This window comes from Rhinopithecus bieti, unplaced genomic scaffold, assembly GCF_001698545.2.
Source record: "Rhinopithecus bieti isolate Rb0 unplaced genomic scaffold, ASM169854v2 scaffold_22, whole genome shotgun sequence".
Lineage (NCBI taxonomy): Eukaryota > Metazoa > Chordata > Mammalia > Primates > Cercopithecidae > Rhinopithecus > Rhinopithecus bieti.
This window is the reverse complement of record NW_016803136.1, coordinates 1,189,670-1,197,789: the sequence shown is the minus strand read 5'-3', so window position 1 is coordinate 1,197,789 and position 8,120 is coordinate 1,189,670.

Sequence of the window (8,120 nt, the reverse complement as noted above, 5' to 3'; positions counted from 1 at the left end):
TTTTTTTTTTTTTTTTTTTTTTTTTGAGACAGAGTTTTGCTCTTGTCGCCAGGCTGAAGTGCAGTGGAATAGCATGGCATGACCTTGGTTCATTGCAACTTCATCTGCCTCCCAGGTTCAAGCGATTCTCCTGCCTCAGCCTCCTAAGTAGCTGGGATCACAGGTGTGTGCCACCACGCCCGACTAATTTTCGTATTTTAGTAGAGACAGGGTTTCACCATGTTGGCCAGGCTGGTCCTGAGCTCCTAACCTCAGATAATCCACCCACCTTGGCCTCCCAAAGTGCTGGGATTACAGGCGTGAGCCGCCGTCCCTGGCCCATACTGAATTTCTTTTATGGTAAACTAGTAGTGTTGCCCCTAAAATTGTCTGAATCAGGTTTTTTAGACATTCTTTATAGTACAGAACTGATGCCTCCCAGATTGTCAGTGTGATAGAGAAGGTGCGTGATAATTGTTTTAGAAAAAGTTTTGCTCCACCTTTATATTTCTGAATAGTAACAGGAGAGTTCTCGTGTCACTAACAAGATATTGGGACCTTTTAGAAAACAGTAAGGTGGGCCGGGCGCGGGGCCTCAGGCCTGGAATCCCAGCGCATTGGGGAGGCCAAGGCGGGCGGATCACGAGGTCAGGAATTCGAGACCATCCTGGCTAACACAGTGAAACCCCATCTCTACTAAAAATACAAAAAAAAAAAAAAATCAGCTGGGTGTGGTGGCGGGCGCCTGTAGTCCCAGAGACTTCAGGCTGAGGCAGGAGAATGGAGTGAACCCAGGAGGCGGAGCTTGGAATGAGCCGAGACTGTGCCACTGCACTCCAGCCTGGGCCACAGAGCGAGACTCTGTGTCAAAAACAAACAAACAAACAAACAAAAAAGGCAGAATGTTGATTGTCATTGAATTATCTGTGAATCGACTATGTTTAGTGATTGTCCAACTTTTGCTTAATTTTACCCATTCCTTGGAGGCTGTCCAAGCTTAATCAGGTTATTTGAAAGCTCCGCAGTTCCTGGGCATTATCATGTCAGCCTTCTGCAGAAATATCCTCAGTTACTTCATGGGGTCAGAAGTATCCAATTGAAGATTGCTTCGCATGTGTAAATCTAGTCATGTATTTCCTGCAATGACTCCTTTTTAAGTAAATATCCACAAGGTAAATTCCTTAGAAAGTAGTACCTTGTAAGTTTTTCCCCAACAGACTTGCGTGCTACCCCTGCCAAACCATCAAAACAATTTGAGGCTTTTATTTTGAGATGGAGTCTCGCCTGTGTTGCCCAAGCTGGAGTGCAATGATGCGATCTCGGCTCACTGCAAGCTCTGTCTCCCAGGTTCAAGCAGTTCTCCTGCCTCAGCCTCCCGAGTAGTTGGGATAATACGCACCTGTCACCATGCCTAGCTAATTTTTGTATTTTTAGTAGAGATGGGAGTTTCAACATGTTGACCAGGCCAGTCTCGAACTCCTGACCTCGGGTGATCCACCTCCGTCAGCCTCCCAAAGTGCTGGGATTACAGGCGTGAGCCACTGCTTCCAGCCAGGAAGTCTTTACGAAGTAAGACATTTGAGTGTGATCCAGAGGGATGATGTTTGCTAGGAAAAAGGAAAGGTCATTGGCTAATTGGTTAGCCTTTATATAAAGCAAGCTCAGGACCTTTCCAGAACCTAAGTGACCAAACTCTTTCTTTTTGAGAGACAGAGTCTTGCTCTGTTGCCCAGGGTGGAGTGCAGTGGCGTGATCATAGCTCACTGTAGCCTCGGACTCCTGGGCTCAAGCGATCCTCCTGTCTCAGCCTCTGGAGTGGCTGGGACTACAGGTGTGAGCCACATTCTCGGTTCTGACAGAACCTTTTTATGTCAATGCCTGATGCTGTGCCCTTTTCTTCCCTTGGTGTGATTTCTTTTACTGTTCTTGAGCTGAAGAATTTGTTTCTGTCTGGGTTTGTTTGGGTTTTACCATTGTGTGAGTTTAGGAACAATCCTCTCAGCTTAATTTTTCTGCCTTTAAAATCAGGATTAAGGCCAAGTGTGGTAACCCACGCATGTAATCCCACCACCTAGGGAGGCCGAGTCAGGTGGATCACCTGAGGTCAGGAGTTCGAGACCAGCCTGGCCAACATGGTGAAACCTCATCTCTACTAAAAATACAAAAATTAGCCGGGCACAGTGGCAGGCACCTGTAGTCCCAACTGCCAGGGAGGCTGGGGCAGGAGAATCACTTAAACCTTGGAGATGGAGGTTGCAGTGAGATTGCGCTTTAGCCTGGGCAACAGAGTGAGACTCCGTCTCAAAACAAAAAACAAACAAAAAAAAACTTAGGGTTATGATCCTGTATGCTTTGGTAAGAGGTACATTAATCCTGTCAGCCAGTACAGAACCTGCTCGTTTTTCCCATGACAGATTGTGAACAGTTGTTTTTTTTTCCTGACCCTGAATTTCATTAGAAGCTGTAAATTGTGTCTTGTGACATGTCAGCCTGATAGGGGGAGACCTGCTTCTTTTATGATTTTGTACTCTGTGTTTATCAGAAACTGTTGAAGCTCAGTGGAGACTTGTTTTACTACCAGGCAGGGACAGTCTTGGGAAAATGAAGTTTACTGGGATGTTGATGTAAAGGTATTAGAGGTATAAAAGTAAGCTTTTTGTATTCAGGAGGCTAAGGTGGGAGGATTGCTGGAGACCAGCCTGGGCAACATACAGAGACTCCTGTCTTTTTAAGAGAAAAGAATATAGCTGGGTGCGGTGGTCAAGCCTGTAATCCCAGCACTTTGGAAGGCCGAGACGGGCGGATCACTAGGTCAGGAGATTGAGACCATCCTGGCTAACACAGTGAAACCCCGTCTGTACTAAAAAATACAAAAAAACTAGCTGGGCGAGGTGGCGGGCGCCTGCAGTCTCGGCTACTCGGGAGACTGAGGCAGGAGAATGGCATAAACCTGGGAGACGGAGCTTGCAGTGAGCTGAGATCTGGCCACTGCTCTCCAGCCTGGGTGACAGAGCGAGACTCTGTCTCAAAAAAAAAAAAAGAGAAAAGAATATAAAAGCTTTTTTTGGGAGAGGGATAAACCTCTAGGTGGAAAAGAAATGTGTTTTAAGTAGGAACAAACCTCTTTACTTGCTTTCTGTCTGTCTTTTTCTGTTTTTCTTTCTGTCTTTCTTTCTGTTCTGTCTTTTCTTTCTCTTTCTCTATTTCTACAGAGATTTGCTCTTGTTGCCAAGGCAGGAGTGCAGTGGTGAAATCTTGGCCCACTGCAACCTCCGCTTTCGGGTTCAAGTGATTTTCCTGCGTCAGCCACCCGAGTAGTTGGGATTACAGGCATGTGCCATCACATCTGGCTAATTCTGTACTTTTAGTGGAGACGGAGTTCTCCGTGTTGGTCAGGCTGGTCTCGAACTCCCGATCTCAGGTGATCTGTCAGTCTCAGCCTCCCAAAGTGCTGGGATTACAGGTGTGAGCCACCGTTCCTGGCCCCACATTTTCTTTTTAAATTGTTGTTGAAACTGTCTCACTATGTTGCCTGCGCTGGCTTTGAACCTCTTAAGCCTCTTGCTTTTGCAGGTAGGTCGGACTGTAGGCAGACGCCACCATGCCTGGGTCTAAACCACATATTAATATATGAAACTTGTCTTTCTAGTAGAGTCACTGAAACTAGTTATTTCCCCTCTGTTGTTACAGAAGCAAATAAAAGGATCCTCGTACAGATGCATTCAAATACGTATTCAAATCTGAGGCAATATGATTAAAGCGCAGCTCAAGTCAGACCCCCTGAATTGTAGTCCATTGGCTTTGTGATCTGGAATCAGTTTAACCTTTATGTTCTTCAATATATGGAGATATTCTAAAATGGGATAATACTGGTACCTACTTCAGAGGTCTATTTAGAAGATAAGTGCATTAATACAGCGAAGCGTTTGGAACAGAGCTTAGTTTAGCATGGGGTGTTTTATTTGTGAATGAATGCATAAATACTTGAAAGAACACAACCAAAAACCAAACCTCAGTTAACAAGTCAAGGTGAAAAACTTCTGACTCTACTGGCAGCAACAGATTGTGGGTGTCCCAGACACAGGCTGGTTTCCTGTGGTGGATCTGTGTCTAGGCTATTATACAATGAAGGGAAACTTCCCTGGAACTAAACAGACTTAACCATGTTTAATTAACTTGTGAGGATTATGTTCTTCAGAATGGTGATTTTAATCACCCACCCATTGTCCCCAAACCATGAAAAGTTCCAGAAATTTGATTTTGTTACTCAAACTTACTGTAGCAAAACTGCCTGTGGATCCAAAAGAAGTGATTTCGACCATTTCAGTTTCCTGGTTCATAAGTTTCGATCACACCTGCTGCAAGCACATGACAGCCTTCCCCCACCCCCAAAATGCCTACATCGCAGTGTTAAAATACTCCCTGCAAAGGTGACTTCAGGAAGTGGTAATTGTGTTGAGGACCTTTATGTGAATATAATGGTTGGAGCACATCCTCTACTGAGGGAGGACTGAAGGGTGTAGTTAGTCTAGAGTTTTGGATAAATCAGCTTTTTCTTTTTTCTTTTTTCTTTTTTTTTTTTTATTGAGACGGAGTCTCGCTCTGTCGCCCGGGCGGGAGTGCAGTGGCTGGATCTCAGCTCACTGCAAGCTCCGCCTCCCAGGTTTACGCCATTCTCCTGCCTCAGCCTCCCGAGTAGCTGGGACTACAGACGCCTGCCACCTCGCCTGGCTAGATTTTTGTATTTTTTAGTAGAGACGGGGTTTCACCGTGTTAGCCAGGATGAGCTTTTTCTATATAGTTTTGGGGTACATTATCATTAGTATTATGTTTCTGTTACTGGTGTTAAAAGGACAAAGATGACAGTGATATTAGGAGAGTTTGTCATTGTAGTCATTATTTGTGCGAACTGGTACAAAGCACTGGTCGTAGAATGTTTGGAGGGATTGAGAAGTTAACTTTTCTTACTCTTGAAGGAGTAGTGTGCTGGGTGGTGTGCGTCTGTAGTCCCAGTTACTTGGGAGGCTCAGGTGGGAGGATCACTTGAGGCCAGGAGTTTAAGGCTACATAGTGTGTTATGATCATGGGCCTGTGAATAGCCACTGCACTACATACAGCCAGGGCAACGTAGTGAATGAGACCCTGTCTCTTGAAGCAGTAAGTGTCTCCTGACTCATGCTACTTAATCTGCTTCCTTAATCTGCTACCTTAAGGGATGAGTGGGGGGGGTTGGGGTAGAAGAGTCAGTGGGATTTTAAAAATGAACAACTCCTGCAAACCAGTAATGAAAAGACAAATAAGTAAATATTTGGTGAAATGTTTGAATAGATATTTCTTCAAAGAACACACAAAAGGCTCATAAGCACATGAAGATGTTCAACACTATTAGCTATCAAGGAAATGCAAATCAAAACCACAAGGAAATACAGCTTCACACCCATTAGGATGACTAGTTTAAAGCATAACTAACAGATGTTCCTGAGGATGCAGCCAGATTAGAATCCTGCGTTGCTGGTGGGAGTGTAAAAATGGTGCCGCTCCCATAGAAAAGTTTGGAATGTCCTTCCTCAAAAAGCTAGTTACTATGTGATCCTCAAGTTCCTCCTAGATGTGTACTCAAGGGAACTGAAAGCGTATATTCATACAAAAACATCAAGAGTGTTCGTAGCAGCATTGTTTATAGTAGTCCAAAAGTGGAAACAACCCAAACGTTCATTAACTAATGACTGGATCCCCCCGCCCCGAGACCAAGTCTTGCTCTGCTACCAGGCTGGAGTTGAGTGGCGCGTTCTCGGGTCACTACAACCTCTGCCTTCTGTGTTCAAGCGATTCTCCTGCCTCCTCCTCCTGAGTAGCTGGGACTACAGGCGTGTACCACCACACTCGGCTAATTTTTGTTTCTTTAGTAGAGACAGGGTTTCACCATATGTTGGCCAGACTAGTCTCGATCTCTTGACCTCGTGATCTGCCTGCCTTGGCCTCCCAAAGTGCTTGGATTACAGGTGTGAGCCACTGCGCCCAGCCTTTTTTTTTTTTCCTTTTTTTTTTTTTCTCTTGGAGACAGAGTCTCGCTGTGTTGCCCAGGCTGACCTGCAGTGGTGCGATCTCAGCTCACTGCAGCCTCCACCTCCTGGTCTCAGGTGATTCTCCTGCTTCTGCCTCCCAAGTAGCTGGGATTACAGACATGCGCCGTCAGGGCAGGCTCATTTTTGTATTTTTAGTAGAGACGGGGTTTTGTCATCTTTTGGCCAGGCTGTTCCTGAACTCCTGACCTCAGGTAATCCACCCGCCTTCCAGAATTCTGAGATGGCGTGAGCCACCGCCCAGACTTAATGAATGGATATTTAAAGCATGGTATATCCATACAATAGGTGAAGTATTGATGCCATGCTACACTAGGTGTGAACCTTGAGACCATGCTGTGGGAAAGAAGCCAGTCACAGCAGCCTCCATACTGCAGGTTCTGTTCATAGGCACACCTTATTTTATTGTACTTCACAGATACTACATTTTTACAAAACAAACAGAAGGTTTCTGGAACCTGCTTTGAGCAAGTCTATTGGTGCCATTTTCCAACAGCAGGTGCTCACTCTGTCTCTCTGTTTTGGTAACTTGTGCAATATTTCACACTTGTTTTTTGTTTGAAACGGAGTCTTGCTCTGTTACCCAGGCTGGAGTGCAGTGGCCCAGTCTCTACTCACTGCAAGTTCCACCTCCTGGGTTCACTCCATTCTCCTGCCTCAGCCTCCCGAGTAGCTGGGACTACAGGTGCCCACCACCACGCCTGGCTAATTTTTTTTTGTATTATTTAGTAGAGACAGGGTTTCTCCGTGTTAGCCAGTGTGGTCTCGATCTCCTGACCTCGTGATCCGCCCTGCTTGGCCCTTCTAAAGTGCTGAGATTACAGGTGTGAGCCAAGACGCCCAGCCTCAAACTTTTCGTTGTATGTTATAGTGGTTATCTGTGATCAGTAATCTTTGACGTTACTATTGTAATTGTTCTGGGGATCCATGAACTGAGGGAAATTAATTGATATGTGTATTCCTTTTTGTTTTTTGAGACAGAGTTTCACTCTTATTGCTCAGGTTAGAGTGTGATGGCGCCATCTCAGCTCACTGGTTTCTGCCTCCTGAGTTCAACGATCCTCCTGCCTCAGCCTCCCGAGTACCTGGGATTACAGGCGTGCACCACCACGCCTGGCTATTTTTTTTGTATTTTTAGTAGAGATGGGGTTTCTCCATGTTGGTCAGGGTGGTCTTGAACTCCTGACCTCATGTGATCTGCCTGCCTCAGCCTCCCAAAGTGCTGGGATTACAGCGTGAGCCACCACACCCAGCCTGTATTCTTTTACTATTGATTTTTTGAGACAGGGTCTCACTCTGTCACCCAGGCTGCAGTCTTGTGATCATGGCTCACTGCAACCTTGACCTCCTGGGATGAAGCAATCCTCCTGCCTCAGCCTCCTGAGAAGCTGGGACCACAGGCACACATCACCCTGCCTGGCTAGTTTTTGTGTTTTTTGTAGAGATGGGGTCTCACCTGTTGCCCAGGCTGATCTTGAACTCCTAGGCTCAAATGATCTTCCTGCCTTCGACCTCCCAAATATTGGGATTATAGGCATGACCTCTTGTTTGTGTTCTGACGCCCTCTCTGCCTTCCCTTAGGGTTACCTATTACCTGAAACACAACAATATTTAAATTAGGCCAATTAACAACCCTGCAGTTGCTTCTAAGTGTTTAAGGGAAAGGAAAAGTCCCAGTCTCTCACTTTAGGTGGAAATGATTAAACTGAGTAAGGAAGGCTACCTTAAAAGCCGAGATAATGGTCTGAAAGGTGGTCCTTGCACCACAGTTGTGAATGCAAGGGAAAAGTTCTTCAAGGAAATTAAAAAGTGCTACTCCAGTGAACACAGCAATGATGAAAGCAAAACAGCCTTATTGATGACAGAAAGTTTTAGTGGTCTGAATAGAAGATCAAAGCTGCCACACTATTCCCTTAAGCGAAAGCCTAATTCAGACCAATCCTCTAACTCTCTTCAAATTTAAGAAAGCTGAGAGAGGTGTGAAAGCTACAGATGTAAAGCTGGAAGCCAGCAGAAGTTGGTTCATGAGGTTTAAGGAAAGACGCCATCTCCATTACC